This window comes from Thermobia domestica, chromosome 8 (genome assembly GCF_964235325.1).
Source record: "Thermobia domestica chromosome 8, izTheDome1.hap1.1, whole genome shotgun sequence".
NCBI lineage: Eukaryota > Metazoa > Arthropoda > Insecta > Zygentoma > Lepismatidae > Thermobia > Thermobia domestica.
In genome coordinates this window covers 52,442,560-52,460,982 of record NC_137461.1, presented here as the reverse complement: position 1 = coordinate 52,460,982, position 18,423 = coordinate 52,442,560, and the positions used below count along the sequence as shown (strand labels likewise).

At 35.9% G+C, this 18,423-nt stretch overlaps 1 protein-coding gene and 1 long non-coding RNA gene across 3 annotated transcripts in view; one reads left to right on the top strand and one right to left on the bottom strand.

The window, feature by feature from the left end:
* The window catches only part of LOC145692895 (calcium/calmodulin-dependent protein kinase kinase 1-like), a 1,130,736-nt gene that overhangs the window by 247,200 nt on the left and 865,113 nt on the right, over positions 1-18,423 (bottom strand). The window lies entirely within an intron of this gene.
* On the top strand, positions 8,853-12,105 carry LOC145691731 (uncharacterized). The gene is made up of 3 exons (XR_014132517.1): positions 8,853-8,884; positions 10,839-10,906; positions 11,973-12,105. It is a non-coding gene; the product is annotated as an uncharacterized LOC145691731 (long non-coding RNA).

The window sequence follows — 18,423 nt, the reverse complement described above, 5'->3', positions numbered from 1 at the left end:
ATCTGCCTTTATTTGAAATGCTTTTGAAATATAAGTCTTCATTTGAAATGATTTTGTAGTATATATATATACGTATCTGCCTTTATTTGAAATGATTTCGAAATAGAAATAGAAATCTGGCTTTTTTAAAAAATGATTTTGTAATATATAGCTATACGTATCTGCCTTATTTGAAATGATTTTGTAATATAAATAGATTTCGACCTGTATTTGAAAATGAAGGACCACGGTGGCTAAGAGGTAGACCTTTCACCTCTGGTGCAGAGGGTTCCTGATTCGTTCCCAGCTCGCGCCAAGTGAGCTTTGTGATGGATAAACACCGTATGCATGAGTTTTCCTGGAGTCCTGCCGTTTTCCACCTACTTTATTCGTTACACCATGCTCTCATTATTACTGCCTCCTTTAGCTTACACGGCATAATAGTGGGAAGAACTTTATTTTATTTCATTTGATTTTACCGTCCCTTTCAACAGCGAGGCTATATGAGACGTGAACCCAGTTTTAACATGGAATCCGAACCACATGAGCTCCCGCCGGAAATCGAACCCGGATCTCACACACCAAAGGCGCGTACGCTAACGGCTTACCCATGAGCAAGGTCTTATTTTTATTTTTATTTGACAATGGACGACACTGTACACGAACGTGTTTTGATGTTTATTTTTCTGACAAATACCGTATTAAATGTAAATAAGAGTGTAATTACTTTTATAAAAGCTACATATAAGTATTTGTTCCATGTCAAACACAATATAATTCATTAACTAAGTAACATGAACAAAAAATATACAGTTGTTACCGTTTACCTTTAGTACAGTGCAATATTTAACCAGCTTTATCGCCAACTCACATGAAGTATACTGCCATTAACAGGTCATAATATTTAAATTTCACTATTAATATTTGTGTAACCGCGAGTTAGTTAGGCAAACTTTAGAAAGTCAAACAATTTAGTAATTTTAATTAATCATCATTTTAACCTGGAGCAAAAACTTGAGAGAATCAAATAGTGTAATAATTTTAAAAGAAATGGAATTTTTCTAAAAACCCTTCTGATTTGCAATTATACGAATTTTACATTTGATTTTGCAATTTGTTAAAAAATAAACCTATGTACTTAGCATGGTAGAATGCTTTAGCTGACAAAATACACCGAAACCAAAATATAGCAATTGGAAACAGTTTGGAAAGTTCTTCTTTAGTTTTCGACCACCAATCCACAAAGAGAGCAAAACGTGAGCAGAGTTCGATGCAAAATTCAGCAGGACAGCGCAATCAGCGTAGGAGATGTAATAAAGGGTCCATTTGCATTTTGAACGAGGAACTGCTTTCTCTCCACTCTTTTTCGCCAAGAGCTGAAGAGTCCAGTTGAAAAGCTGTTGAGAAAGAAAAAGAGTCTCGCCTAGTGACCGTGAGAGTAGGTGTGGACGTTACTTCATTATTTTAAATTCAATCTATCGTACAAGGTGGCACATACGAGGAGTGGCAAAACCCATACTAGAAGGACGTCGTAGTCCTCGAATGTGGTTATTGCTTTTAGTTTCCTTTAAGTGTGTTTGTGTCTGTGTGTTCCAAAACCGCACAAATTCTAATATAGTGTGGTCGGGAAATATGTAGCGCCCAAGTGAAATTGTAACCTTGTAGAAAATATGAAATAAAGGCAAGTGAGCGTAATATAAAAGAAGAACAGAACATAAGAGGATCTCGCTGGTCATTTTGAAAGCCGTCATATTGATTTCAGGTCAAAATTTCTAAATGAGAACCGTGGAGGGAAAATGGTGGTTCAGTGACAGAGCGCTCAGCCTCTGTCGAGAAGAGTCCCTGACTCGACCCCAGGCCATGAGTTTGTGATAAAAAAATATCGATCCGTGGATTTTCTCGGGGTTATTTCGTCTCCTTTAACCAAGGCCGGATTTAGGGGGAGGGTGCAAAGGTGTACGTGTCCTCTTCGTTGTAAACATACACTACCTAAAATGAGAATCCAGCAATGAAAATAGCAATACTTTACGAAATTTTCTGTCATGTTTTAGTTTGGTCTTAAAAGAAAGCGAAGTTTTGCAAAATCAATAGTTTGTCAGTATTCTGAAGGTTGAAGGAAAATAATTCATCGAGAGCAGACACTTAACATTTCGAGGGCAATTTCCAATTTATACCGCAGGTGCCTAAAGGTATCTTTTTTAAAAAATGAAATTTAATTCAGATGTATTGTAGTTACTGGTGCACCCCCCTTCAGAATATCCTGGATCCGGCCGTGCCTTCAACATTATCATTCCACCAATTATTTAACAATTAGTCGGTTTCATTAATCATCCGTCTCCTTTAGCCTAAATGGTATAACATGCCGTCCTCCGAAGCTCGAAGCCAGGACCTCCTGCAGCAAACGCATGTACTCTAGTCACTAGCCTAGAGAAGAAGACTAAGATAAGAAAATTATCTCAGCTTCTGTAGGGGAAGACCATGCTGCAGCCAAGAGAGTATGGAAACATGCTCCGCTAGTTTTCAGTGCTCCTATAAATTAGATTTTTATTGAATGTGGTACTATTTTCTTGCCGCAGGTACTCTCAGAAAGAAATTTTTATTTTTGCTGTTTTATTTATAAGAAAATTATGATCAATTATTATTTCTTGACAGCGTCAATGCTACTTTTATAATGTTACTTTCATAGTTAGTTAAACCAAGACAGATGCAGCCGTTAAACGCGGAAAACGTTAAGAATTCAACGCCACTTGCACCCTACTGCAGTATTTAAAAAACAAAGTAAGTGGAAGTTATAACAGTAATTGCATAGCGACCATTTTTTTCGTATCTGGAAGTTATTTCTAACATCTTCATTGGCTCACCATCTGTTTCAGCGTTCTTTTATTGGTCATTCCATTCTCGAATGGGGAATGGGATGTTATTACCCGTATACATGATTAGTATTTCATTTTTCAAAAGGGTCTACACCACCGCAATAAGCTCTGCGGACCACTTCTAGCCCCTGGACCATGAGTTGAAAACTCCTTCGTTAGTAGAGAAGCGCACGAGACAAGATTTGAGACTGTCTCGTCTCAAATATGTGCTGTGAAAGTGATGTCTCGACTCGAAAAATGTATATTTCTCTATTGGAAGAGCTGTGTCTCGACTCGAATTTTGTCAGGAAAAGTCTCGTGCGCATCCTTATTCGTTAGTGAAGTTATACAGAGTGAATGATCAGTTAGTGATAGTGAGTTATACAGAGTTATACAGAGTGAGTGATCATTGTAGTGCCTTGCAATTGTTTGACGCTTGTTCTGTTCAGCAATGATTAGGGTCACCTTGCTACACTACAACCACAAGTCATTTTCAACATTGCAGCCCCTTACAGAGTACCGTCAATAATTTTAAAGCCTATCCCATGCAGTGGCGTCATTTCAAGTGTTGCTTGCAGAAGAAAGATTTTTCAAGTAAGTAGTTGGTTGTTTAGAGTAAAGAGTCAGGTGAACTCTGGATCACCATAATGCGTTCAAATTTTATGAAATTCAAACCGGGAATCGAACCCAGCACTCCATTTACCCAGGGCCGTATTTATGCACGGGACACAGGGCTCGGGCTTAGGGCGACAAATTTCCAGGGAAATTTACCAAAAACAAAATCGAGTTTGAAGAACAGCACGCGGAAAAGCGTGTGCCATGGCAGTCTACGAGAAAGTAATTTCATGGAAATCTATACTGATAATGCTGGTACCATTACGTGGTCGAGTTTTCTCGTTACGGTGTTACTGGCGCCGCTAGAAGAACTGAAGCTATTGGTTATTGACTGGCAGCGTAACTCGTGCATTTGGTTCTGTATGCTCGAGGGGCGCAAAATTTTCTTGATCGCAGAGGGAGGGTAGCAAAATGGACCCAGGAGCACAATATACGTAAATACGGGCCCAGGAGCATAAAATACCTAAATACTAGCCCAGGAGATAAAATACTTAAATACGAGTCCAAAAGCATAACATATCTAAATACGAGCCCAGGAGCATAAAATATCTAAATACGAGCCCAGAAACGTAAAATATCTAAATACGTATCCAGGAGATAAAGTACGTAAATACAAGCCAAGAAGCATAAAATATCTAAATAGGGGCCCAGGAGCATAAAATACTGAAATACTAGCCCATGAGCATAAAATACCTTAATACGAGCCCAGAAGCATAAAATACCTAAATACGAGCCCAAGAGCATAAAATACCTAAACACAAGCCTATGAGCATAAAATACCTAAATACGAGTCCAGGAGCATAATATACCTAAATACGAGTCCAGGAGCATAAAATTCCTAAATACCAAAGGTTTATACCAGACTCTGGTATGTACCAAAGATCTATGCGCTAGACACTAAAACAAGATTGGCAGACCGATCTGTGTAGAGTTTCACGTGTTTTATTGGTGTATTATTACACAATTGATTAAAATATGTATATACACCACAAACCCATCCCCAAACGACGCCCCTGGTTTCATGAACTACCAAGTAAAAGCAGCTAGGATACTTGTACAGCTGACAGTATAAAATTGCTCGATAAATGTCACATTATGGACTAACACATGATAAAACTTTAGAGTGACTTTTTTGCCCCCACAAAGTTTATGAGTGAATGATGCTTGTTTGTAGTTTTATTTCTGTTCCAATACTTTTATGACCAAGTGTGACTTTTGATGTATATATAATGCAAATGAGAGTTGAATGGAATTTGAGAGTTTTATTACAGCTTAATGTTTTCAACCTTCACTCTTGTGTAGACTGGCATCGATCCTGTCCCACAAAGGATTAATTACTCACAGGCTTCCGTTAGTATGATGTGTGTGATATTAAGGTATTGCTCCTCTGTCCCGCGAGAATTTCATTTCGCTCTTTTCACAAGCATTTTAATTTAAATGTTCCCTGAAAACGACAACTAGAATATTTCATTTACCGTCCTTTTCACTTATCGCATTATTCTGTAATGTTCTTTTTTTTTTTTTAAAAAAAAAAACTTTTCAGCTATCTACATAAAATATAATCTTCATTACGGATCTTGTTTCGTGACGCTAAACACTCTGAGTGCCTTATGTCAGAGATGTGCAAGTTGCTGTTCCCATCCTGTTATATATTAATGACTTACCAGATGTATTAAGCTTATGAAAGCAGTTATTTGCGGTTAAGGGAGCAGACTTACTAAAAATGATACAAAAGATAACCATTTTTCTTTTGCTCGTTTCTTGTAACCAAAAAGAGATAATGAAGTGTACCATACCACGATAATAGATAATGTTATTTTACACTTGAAAATATGAATCCGAAGAATTTTCAGTGTTGCCATCCATAGAAATTACAGTGTGGCCAGAATATGAATTACCCAAAAATCTAGGTTAAGGCAGTGACTAGAAAAATGAACTCAATGGTAATTGATGACGTATCATGTTGCCTTTGCTCTTTGTTAACTATTTTTAAAATAATATTTGTATTTATTTTGTAATACTAGCTGAATATACCCATTCTTCGCATGGGGGCTGTATTTGGCAGTCAGCACCTGTGGAAGTATCACCATTCATTTCAGCGACCGCAAAAACTATGGATTTGACACTAATATCGGTGATTTTGGATTACTTTTACATGTCTCGGTCAGGGGCGTCATTTCAGACTTCGCTTGGGAGGGGCAAGAGCACCACTGACGTATGAATCTCGCGTTTTGTAGTAGTATATTAGTAGACAATCTATTAAAGCATATGTATTACTCAAACTCTTGGGGGGGTAATTGCCCCCTCCTGCCCTCCCTAAATGACGCCCCTGGTCTCGGTATCACACACCCCCGGTGGCCCCAGGCCCGCAGCTGAATGAGGTGAATGCGATCGAAGTTTCACCATTGATCTAGGCGACCGCGAAAACTATGCATTCGACACTAATATCGGTCATTTTCTACTACTTTTACATGTCCCGGTAAACGCCCCCTGAGACCCCCTGGTTCGAATTTAAAAAAAAGCTCTTCGTCTTGGCCTGAGGCCTGGACCAAGGTACCCGTGACCAAAATTTGTTAACTCTCAGGCCAGACCCCAGGCTGGTCCCTGTAAACGCCCCCTGATACCCCCTGGTTCGAAATTTGAAAAAGCGCTTTGTCTTGATCTGGAGCTTGGACCAAGGTACCCCTGGCCAAAATTTGGTAACTCTAGGTCCACTCGTCTTGTCCTCAGGCCGCACACAGACAGACAAGCACACAAACAATCTCTTTATTTTATTTATATTAGAAGATACAGAAAGTTATTAAAATTACATTTCTTGTTTATTACAAAATAAATACACATACTATTATTTAAAAAGCAGTTAACAAAGAGCAAAGACAACATGATAAATCATCAATTACCATTGAGTTCATTTTTCTAGTCATTGAGTTAACCTAGATTTTTTGGTAATTCATATTCTGGCCACACTGTAATTTCTATGGTTGGCAGCACTGAAAGTTCTTCCGATTCGTATTTTCAGGTGTAGAATAATATTATCTATTATTGTGGTATGGTACATTTCATATGATGATAAAATGAGTTCCAACCGAAGATTATTTCCAGAGGAAGCGTCTGACTTTAGGATTGTGATTTTGCGTCCTTATACAGCACCGTGCTTATGAAGAACGCGACTTCGTTAACGTGGGCTTCGATCCACTACCGGATTTCGAATCCGGTACACTTGGTGGGTGTACATACTATCATGCAACGTCAATCCTCAAAGTATAAGCTGTTTACTCACTACACGACTTTTCCTCCAAGAGAATTGACTTACAGGACCATCGTCCCCGTTTTGAAAAGATAAGACGTGGTGATTAGGTACAGCATGTTATATGGAGGGATCACGGTATTAGCTATGGAGAGAATAGCAGTTAAGGGAAAGTAGCTAGTGGAAGGCCAGATGGACCAAATAATACAAGATAGGGTAGAAAACTACAAAATAATGAACTCTGAATGACAACAGCGCAGTGTTCATAGTTTGAGGGAAATTTCTCTAACCTAAGGAAATTTCATAATGTAAATTTATTAAAAAGGGGAAAAAGGGAATATTTCGATAAAACGTGAAAATCCGGAGAAATTCTGCCGCTGACTGAGTGACCAATGTAAATGCTTTAAGTGTTTCTTTTTTGTCTTCAGAAATACACCAATACAATAGCAATAGTTTGAGTGTGTTCAAAGTAGCATAATTTGCACCCATTGCTGGTTGGGTGAATTTTTCTTGTTAAAAAAAAAAAAAAGTGAAGGAAAATTTTTATAAATACAAACACAAAGGAAATGAATAAAACATGTACTTGGCACTTCCTTAAATATAGCTAAATTTATCTTATCGCATAACTTCTGTCACAGGAATTGGGCACTCAATAAACTAGGGAAAATGTGATAAGAAAAAGGGAAAGTTTTGTGTCAGTCGAGGGCAAATTTTGTTAAGGAAATCTACAAACACTGCAACAGCGTAGAATGGAAATCTGCGTCAAACCAACCAACACATTGAAAAACCAAAATAAACAAGAAAACTCTCCAACCATGTTTCTTAACTTTCAAATGACGATTTGAAACAACAAAAAACTGGCCATATTACTCACACGTGCCAATCAAGGAGGGGTTGAGGGGGCTTGGACCCCTCCAAAGTTGGCTTGAGTTTCCCAAAAATCTACATTTTTTTGGTTGGATATTTGCTTCAATATCTTACAAGGAACCAGACGTACTTAAACGCCTTACCCATTCCCAAAGATATGCAGAAAAATCGGCGCCACTGATCTTCTACTGGTCTCGTGACCTCATCTCTAGATTTAGATGAGTTACAACCTGCTTTCGAGTAAAATACTGAGAAAAGCCGAGATAGAAAGTACTGTGATAAGCAAAATTTCGAGGTCGCTCACCAGTGAGTCAAGGTAAAATTAATATTGATATTGGTTACGTCAAGCAACTGAGAATTTTGCTTTTAGAAGACAGCATGTACAAAATTTTTACGGAGAATATGAAAAATTTATTCTTTTCAAATAAATTGCGTCCAGGTTATATCTGTTGTTATTAGAGACTATTATATAAATAACAAACCGGATTGAAAATTACTATGAAGAATATGAAACTGAACTTTAACAAATTCGCAAAAATATTAATGATAAAAGTTAAAATATGGGGTTCACTTCCCGGGAAAGGCGAATATTGAATACTTTATGCTATTTTGGATTCCCCCTTAAATTCTAGGTCTACTTCGGTGCTGAAAGAGGGACACTAAAATTCAACAAAGTATAAACGTGGGAAATTAAAGAAAAAAAGATAAATTGAAACCCGAGTTTGATTCTTTGGCGCAGTCTCACATTTTCTACTCTCAACTAGGTTTGTTTCCTACAGGCAGACTAAATCCTCTCAAACGCAAAACATTCTAAAACCAAACAGTTATCATGGATTCCATCAGGAAGGATTGTAGACAATAATATGATTCGACATGTGTAGTTGAAAATAATATAGTTCGAATAGAGTACAAGGAAAACAAATACCCAGGAACCAGTTTTTTTTCTTTTTTTAACAACACAACACACAACAAAATACATGGATAGCTTTTTCAGGTGACCAAGTTCACGAGGTCATTCAGATTAGAAATCCACATTCCACAACTTGGTGTAGGTTCACATACTATCCACAAAACCTGTATTGAATCCGGGCTATCTATTGGGTCAAGTTTGATAAAGAAATACAAAGAAATGCCAATAATCTACTACATGTAATGTGTTTTGTATTGACGGTTCATGTGGCTTGATGAGTTAGGAATTTTTAATTGGTATCAAATATGATGACCGCTCCTCAGGTGATTTTATGTATAAAGAGCCTAAGTTGTTAGCTCATCAGCACATTCGAGCACTTGCTTCAATCAGCAAAACAACAGCCTAGTTTCAAAGGTAAGTGTTCAGTATAACATGAAATCACATAATTAATTCAAAGTGATAAGTTACTATATTCAACCATTTCATGCCAAATAACATTTTTCAATTTAAATTCTTTAAAAATTTATTAAATTGAAAAGCATGATTAAGATAATATAAAACGGTGAATTTTAACTCCTTAAGATATTCGTGGAAATTAAAAAGTACCGGTACAAAAGAAATCTCATGACCATAAAGGCATCTTTAAAATATCGACCTGACTTTAGTGTATTCAGTATTAACATAATTGTATGTTTGAAATTTCCATAATTACACATCTGAAACTAGTATGAGGGCAGATGAGCTCTTTCGTGGCTAAACGGTTAACGTACCCGACTTTGGTGTGGAAGACCCGGGTTCCATTCCCGGAGGGAGTTAATGTATTTCGGATTCCACGTTACTCAATAGGTCCTGTCTCATATAGCCTCGCTACTGAAAGGGACGTTAAACTCTAAACCAACTCACGAGGGCAGATGTGGTCATACAGGACCGGCGAATCAGTAGTTAAAAAAAAATATTTTCTTTTTAGATTTATACATAAATATTATCAGGTATTCTCTAAAATTATGGCATGTTGTAACTCGCAGGGACGCATTTTCGCATCTGTAACTCAAATAACTCTTTGCAACAGCCGCAGAAGCGTCAGCATTATGTTTCATTACAATACTTTGTTGTTCCTTTCTCATTGGGAAAATATTTGAGTTGAGTCGTAAATTACACACACGTTCTCTAATACTCGTAGTTTTCGAATATACCAAAAGTTTAGTTTTCCATGTTTGTAAATACCTACATTATTCATAGTACTGTAGGTATGTCATAGTAAGATCAGAATGCTAAAATATAATTACTTCAACATTAAACATTCAATGATTATTAAACATTACCAAATTTTGATGAAGTAAAGTAATTCAGTGAGAGAATTAGTAAGATTATGGTAATAATCTAAAATTATGACAGACAACTATCAACAGGTAATTCGTACGTTAATAAGGAAAAAACGATAAATTATTGTAAAAATAAGTATTACTTGCATATATTACCAATGACGAACGAGCATTTTGCTTTACATATCGTTAAAATTGGAATAGTAATATTGAAATCAGTAGATGTAAAACATTACAAAACTGATACAAGTTCAACTGAATTTTACCTCCAAAGCTTTTCTTTCTTTTTACATATCATTCTAAACAAATGAATCATGTAATGATTTCTAACTATATCTCAAAAAACTTTTAAAAATTAATATGATAAATTATTCAAACGTTATTTACTCATTTATATAAATTAAATATTGATTTCAGCGAGCTAAATTCTGTAAAACTATGTAGCTACTTCCAGAAGTATTAATTTTTCACTTTTGACCTCCTACCGACATGAAATAGTGTATTTCAGTTGAATTTAGGACAATTTGATGTCAGATAATATATATACACCATTCTTTGTTCTACTATACAAATACTTTAATTTTTTAAAGAAGAATTTGAATGTGGTCAGAAATACCAGGAATGGATAAGCTTACACATCCTTTACTTTAAAAAAAAATGACTGAGTATTTAGCTATGTTTCAAGATTTATGAAAGAAGTTGCATGTAAATAAAAGGAAATATCGTTTATATGGGCGTAACGTCCAAGAAAGTGCTGCTTTTCCTAAGTAAATAGTATAATGCATTACCTTAAGTAGAAAACCACGCTGCGCCACTAATTATTTGGAATATTTCACATAATAAAAATATCTTACTTTGGCAGAAATGATTGACACAAGAGATAGGAGCCAAAAAGGCAGGAAATATGATTTCTGCATTTTTCAAGAGACATGACATTGTCTTCTAAGCAGTTTTTTTTCTTTTTGTTAAAAAAAAATTCTGAAAGAGCAAAGTTGACATGTGTCACGCTCCTATGTTTAATCTTTTTTTCTCTTTCTTTTTTCTAGCTTCTATAACAATGGCCAGCTTGAAAAGCATTGTTCTTCTTTTCGTTGTTGTTGCATGCTTTGCAATGGTACGTACTATTTTATTGTATTTAATTGTATTTTTATTGTTGAAACAATACTTCACAAAATCAACATTCATACTTGATTGTACATTTGTGTTGTCACTTGTTATTCCCATTTGTGTTGTTCCCATTACTGATCAATTTGAGTAATATAAGAGCAAACATTACAGTATTCATAATTTCATAAATGCATACGAAATTATACCATTCCTATTCACACCACTGTCTGTAACCATTGCATTCACTTTATATTAATTTTCCAAAATTTTATGGAAATTTGCTATTAACTACAAAAGAACTTTGGTTCAATTTTACTATTTTTTAAAAAAAAATTTTGTGTTAGTTTCTGAAATCTATCTTCCCAGAATACTATAGAAAATATAGTACCGTACATAATATTTAAAATTTCACTATCATAAAGACAGGCTAACTGTCTGTGGAAAAACCATGGAAAAATTTCACTTCTTGGTCCCCATCCTCCACGGAGGTCCAAGACCAAATAAACTGTGCAATGACCCTTAAAATACTGTATTACAAGCTACTTACAATTTCTTTATCAGATACAAAATACGGTACTGGACATTTGAGACCAAAATACACTTTTAAAATGACAACTGTGTTTTTTATGTATAATTTTGTAGTTGAGTCGTAAAGTTCCAAAAACGGCTCCTGTCCATTTACAGCAAATTCCAGAAAACTTAGATAAAAATGTAGGATCTGTATATTTTGAAGAACTGGGTGTGTTCATGTGAAAAACTTGAACATCCTCAAATATTTCCAGTTCTACAAAACGCATTGATCCTACAGTTTTTCTCGGTTTTCTGGGATTTGATATAAATGCACAAGAGCCGTTTCGAAACTGGACGACTCAGTTAATCTTCACAGTAAACTTGTTTAGACACGGTTAGCTTGGTGTTAGCGACAGAAAGAAGTTACGTTACTGGTACATAATTTTCTATAATGATATCATTTATTTGTTATGATAGCTCCATGTAGCGATATATGTTTCAGCTTGTAGTAAATGTATTGTTATTTATTACTTATTTATTTGTTTGTTTGTTTTGAAATAAAGACTTTTAGCTCTCCTGTTGCTGAGCCTGGCTGTTGTGGAGACAGTATGGAGATGGGATCTGGTGAAACAGCCAACATGGCGATGTCAAAGAATAAGAACACGAACGTAAACAATGTTGAGAATTGAGCGGCAAAATTGAGTGATGAAGATGGTGGTCCTCGAGAAGAAGTGTTTCTTCACACGATGCAAAAAACAAAATAACATTCCTTTGCACAGCCAATCAATTTCAATCCACTATATTTATTGTATTTATTTGTACTGTGTTAGTTAATAAAATTACGAAAATAACACATTAATAAATTTGTGTTGCACTTTGTGAACTTCTTCCAGCACCTTGTCACATGAATGTGGTACAACAATACCATTCACTGCAAAGTGATAATTTGTGACTTGAATTTTGAATATTACCTTTTATTCAATATTTCAAGTCTAAAATTTCAGTATAGCCAACATCTAATGTAGTACACTCAGTATATGGACTCACTTTACGTACGAAAAAAAAATGTATTTTTGTTTTCACCGCACCCTAAAGAGAAAACTAATGTCTCTCATTTACCAATTATGTTCTTCTACATGTTCTGAGGGCTGACACAAGCTCATCAGATAGTCTCGTAATTCCACATATATGTACACATATTTTAAAGCACTAGTTTCGAGGTAGTAGTGCGTCAATGCTTGACAATATCAAATATGTATGCTGCTGTTAAGAATATGTGTATCAGTGTTTGAAATATGTATGTGTCACAATTAGGATACTAGATTCAATTCGTTGCTTAACAGCATACGTTTCAGATATACAGTACATATATAAGTAACATATTATAGCAGAATTTAAAAAAAAACATACATCAGTTGTTATTGGCAACAAACGAGATAGTTTTTAGCGCCATAAAATTGTTTTTCTTAAAAATTACTCATGAGAATTCACTATCAAGGATTTCAATTTATTAATCTCGATACCATCTATTGATTAATATATGTATTATCTTTCAATCATATTTTATATATCATCATCATCATCATAGGTATTCTGCCATTATTAGCAGGTCACTTGCCGCAACTGAGATATCATGCTCTACGATGTTCAGCTAACTTCTTCGTCTTCACGTACAATTTCTCTGTTTGAGTCTATTAATTGTAGTCTCTTTCGCCTTCTCCCTCTTTTTCCTGCTCTTTAGCATGTCCCTCATGATACAGTTCCTTCTTACCCAATATTCCAACCAGTTTCTCTTCCTCTTCTTAATAATATCTAAAATTGTTATTTTCACCTCCATCATTTCTAACACCCTCTCATTCGTTTTTCGTTCGACCGAGCTAATTCTTTCTATTCTTCTCCATACTCATATTTCGAAAGCTTCCAGTTGTTTTTCATCCTTTTTGCGTAAAGTTCAAGTTTCTGACCCATACAGCACAATACTCCACACGAAGCATTTTACAAGTCTTTTCCTCAACTCTTTATTCAAGGTCCCACAAAATAATATTTTCTTTCTCCTAAAGGCTTCTTTTGTCACTCCTATCCTTGCTTTTATTTCACGTTCACACTTCATATCATCACTAATAATATTACCCAGGTATCGAAAACTAGTCACTTTTTCTATTTTCTCCCTCGTACTTCTATATTTGACACTGGCCCCTTCGTTCCAATCACCATGGCTTTTTTGTCTTTCTAACATTTATTTGCATCCCAAATTCTTCACAGCCCTTCCTCACATTTTCTAACATCTTATTGATTTCCTGTTCACATTCTGGAACAAGCGCCATATCATCTGCAAACCGTATACACCTAATCATTCTATCTCCTACTGAAATTATGTATATAGTTAAACAAAAAAGTTATAAGAGATAATATTAATTTTTGGCTATATCTCATTAACTATATAGTGCAATATCGTTCTGCCCGTACCACAACGAAAAGTATGATTAAGTATACTTCAGAATGGGTTTTATCTTAGTAGTTGGCGTGAGTTGTTTTTTTAAAATTATATTAATACATATAGTTCCATTTTCTAGTTATTAGTAAAAGAATATTTTATCATTATTCAAACGAAGTGGATAAAATGCAATACTGGAATGCACACGCGTTATTTTCTTTCTTAATTTTTCCCCCTTGTTTTTACACAATAACTTTTCTCAGTAGTAAGCTAGTAATAAGAACGCTGATGTCCCTATATAGTGTAGTAAATGAAGTACAAAATAGTTAAATGTACAGTAATTTCCCTTTGATTCACTTCTTTTTTTTTTTTTAATGAACTATTATATATGTTAAATCATCAGCTATTATTAAGGCATATTTTACCATAGGCACGACAAGTGGATCAAGTTCGGCATATCACAGATTCGCCAGGTGGATCTTAGCCGCCACCTGGCGCATCTGTGATATGTAGAACAAGATCTACTTGTCGTGCCTACGGTAAGACACTAAGCACGGCAAGTAGATCTTGTTTGCCATATCACAGATGCGCCAGACGTTTTGCCGTCCGCATTAAATGGATAACTACGAGAACAGTATTAAGACTACTGTTTAAGTTTTTTGGCACACAAATATGAAATAACAAACACAGTTCACAGCAAATTACTTCTATGTAATTACAACTTGAATTTTGGATGTTAATATTTCAGGCTTAAAATTTCAGTATACTGTACAATTAAGAAAGAATACCAAATGTATCATATTCAGTCACTTCTTTCACAAAAACGGTTCAAAATATTCAGTATGTAATTCTATCCTTAATTTGTATACAGAACCATACATAGGATAAGATATTATAGATGGTCCAGGCGGATCTTAATCGCCATACCATAGGTAACCTGATGATTCTGCTTAATTTGTCTCACCACAGGTACGACAAGTGATTCTTATACGTCATATCACAGAGGCGCCACGTAGATCTTAACTGAAACATCAGGGATAGCTTGATGGTTCTATGTAATGTCTTACTATAGGTACTACAAGTAGATCTTGATCGCCATATCACAGATGTGCCAGGTGTATCTTAACCGCCACACCATGGATAGCCTGATGAATCTATATAATGTGTCTTACTATAGGTACGACAAGTAGATCTTGTTCGCCATATTACAGATGTGCCAGGTGGACCTTAGTCGCCACACCATGGATAGCCTGATGAATCTATGTAATGTGTCTTACTATAGGTACGACAAGTAGATCTTGTTCGCTATATCACAGATGTGCCAGCTGGATCTTAGCCGCCACACCATGTGGATAGCGTGATGATTCTATGTAACGTATCTTACCATACGTACGACAAGTAGATCTTGTTCGCCATATTACAGATGTGCCAGGTGTATCTTAACCGCCACACCATGGATAGCCTGATGAATCTATGTAATGTGTCTTACCATGGGTTCGACAAGCAGATCTTGTTTACCATATTACAGATGTGGCAGGTGAATCTTAATCACCACATATTCGTGGTCGTTCTACGTAATTTGTCTGATTGTAGGCATGACAAGTAGTTCTTATCCGCCACAACAGATTTCCACTATTGCACCGAGAATGAGACAAGAGTAAAAAGTACTGTCCATAGTGTATCAAATAAGTAATTATAAACAACATTATTGATATCCTCAAGAAAATTGCTTCTCTCATAGTTTTACAATCATCGAGTTTTTTTTAACGGAAACCGTAACTTTAATATGTGTTGCTTCATTTCCTATTTTAAATGTAATATCTTATTTTCTTTCCTAGACGTTGGCCAACCCTGAACCTGAGCCACACTGTTGTGCTCCAATGGCTCATATTGGTAGTGATGAATCCTTTGGAAGCTTCGACGACTCAGGATCCAAGGAAACCAGCAACGTCGCCATGACAAGCAACAAGAACACCAACGTCAACAATGTACAAGACTAAAGGACAATTATCTTAAGGTTGATGACGTGTGGAAATGTGCAATCACGAATACTATGCCAAGAGCATTATGTATGGGTTCTACTGCCAAAATACTCGCTACATTTATTTAATTTAATTATTTATATCTGATACATTATTAAATAAAGTATTAGTAAAACATACCAAAATTGTTCTTTATATTTTAATGCATTACTTCTAATCCATTCTTTTCATGATTCATTTGTTAATGGTATCCTCAAACTCAATCCATAGGCTTAAACTATGCTGGAATCAAAATTTCGACTCCAATTTGCTGCGCTGTAGGCGCCGCGGCGTGGCGTACAATGTGAGAACCATTACATACACCATTATTTTACATTTTTCAGTCAATGGTGGGCCAGTGGCTCAGTGGTAGAGCGTTCTCCTCTCGTGCATGGGTTCCTTGGTTCGACCCCAGGTCGCGCCAAGTGAACTTTGTGGCGGACAAACACCGTGGGCGTAGGTATTCTCGGGGTTCTCCCACCTTCTTCATTCCATGTTTCATTCATTTCTCAGTATCACTGTTTCCTTTAATCTAGCCGGCATAAACGTGGGACGTAAAACTTAAAGATTTCATTTCATTTTTCAATCAATGGTAACTGTACAGGTAATTGTGTCACAAGAATGTTAAGTATCCTCTCGACATTCTCTTCTCCTTGAATCGAACAACAGGTTTATCACTGTACGATCTAAAAATGGGTCTCAAATACGAATCTTCGTTTAGCCGCAACACCCAGTTTTGAGTCTCACCACAATAACTATTTGAGGCCGTGATACCCTTATGTGGGTGGGTTCTACCTGATATTTGTTAACGTGTGTAAACCAGTTGTTTAGGTTTCTGAATGCTGCCTTGTACTTGTAGCCTTGCTTTGCAAAGCAGTAGTTATTCATACTTCATAGAAACGGACTAATGGTAGTGGTTAGTTTACTGACTCATTGTTATGCACATTGCTTACACGGTAGTTAGTTGTTGTACTATTGCACAGTACATTAACTGGCATATTTTATGAATTCATTGACTGAATCTAATTATTCTCTCATCTTTACATTATCAGATAAGAAGTAAAGAAGAAAGTTTGTGAAATATTTGTAAAAGTTGTTAAGTTCTATACGTTGATATATTGAAGTTTGCAAAATGGATGGGTAATAAGCAAAAACTCTTCGTCCAATTTTGGATCTGATTCATTATTTGGTGTTGTAAACTTACTCCACTGACTAGGGATGATTCCATTCCGGAACCAAGTATCTGGGGAAAACCCATATATCGTTTGAAAGCTCATGCCAAGAGAAATACGAAACCGTTTTCAAATCACGGGCAAACCCACAACCTGACCCTATAAAGGGTCAGCTTTTTGGTGTTTGTGACTCTATGTATTGCATGTTCGACAGAAGTAAAAATGAATGTTACGATGCATCACGCGTAAGCGCCTGAGCCCATCATGTTCCTTTTTCGTTCATTGCTAGATCGTAACTCGGGCAAGCGTTTGATAATATCACTTTGCAACCAGACAAACCTATTTGGTCAGTGTTGCAAACCAATTGTAAATACAATGTAGCAGATGGTTTCTATACCACTGGATGTATATCTATGAAACGTGGCATAAACATCATTTGTCACTAGAAAAATATACTGTGGACGTATTCCTCTTCCAAGGAGCCCAGTTTGTCAGTGTTGCCAACCATCTGCAAAAATGAGAAGGTATAAAGCAGGTTTCGTACAATGAGATGTTTATGCACCAAGATTTTGAGAAACATCACACGACATTATAGCAAAAACACATTGAGGGTAACCATTCTAAGTTGTCAGGTTGTTTTGTTGTTGACAACCAAATGTAAACATCACAATGTTGCAAATGGGGTGCGTGCCATTGAACGAATATAGAATAAATGTGACAGAAGCAGTATTGGACAATAGAAAACATAGTGTGTGTGTGCCCAAATACACAATTTAGTAGTGTTGCCAACCATTCTAAAATATGTTATTTCGAAAGGTTACCTGATCATTGCATGCATAGAGACAAAACTTGGCATAAACATCATTCGACATAAAGCAAACATTCTGTGGTTGTTATCTTTCCCTAAGCACCCCAGTATGTCAGTATTGCTAACGTTTTCAAAATGGAACTTCTTCAAATAGTAGTATACTACTTCATGATAATTTTATATTGTCTAATGGTATGAATGGTATTTCATGTGATGTTTCTCCCAATCTTGGTGCATAAACGTCTCATCGTACGAAACCTGCTTTATAGTTGGTTTTCATTTTTATAGTTGGTTGGCAACACTAACAAACTGGACTCTCTGGAAAAGGAATACGTCCACAGTATATTTTTCTAGTGACGAATTATGTTTATGCCACGTTTCATTGATATACATCGAATGGTACAGAAACTATCAGCCACATTATATTTACAATTGGTTGGCAACATTTACCAAATAGGTTTATCTGGGTGCAAAGCGATATTATCAAACGCTTGTCCAAGTTACGTTCTAGCAATGAGCAAAAAAGGAACATGATGGACTCAGGCGCTTACGCGTGATGCATCGTAACATTCATTTTTT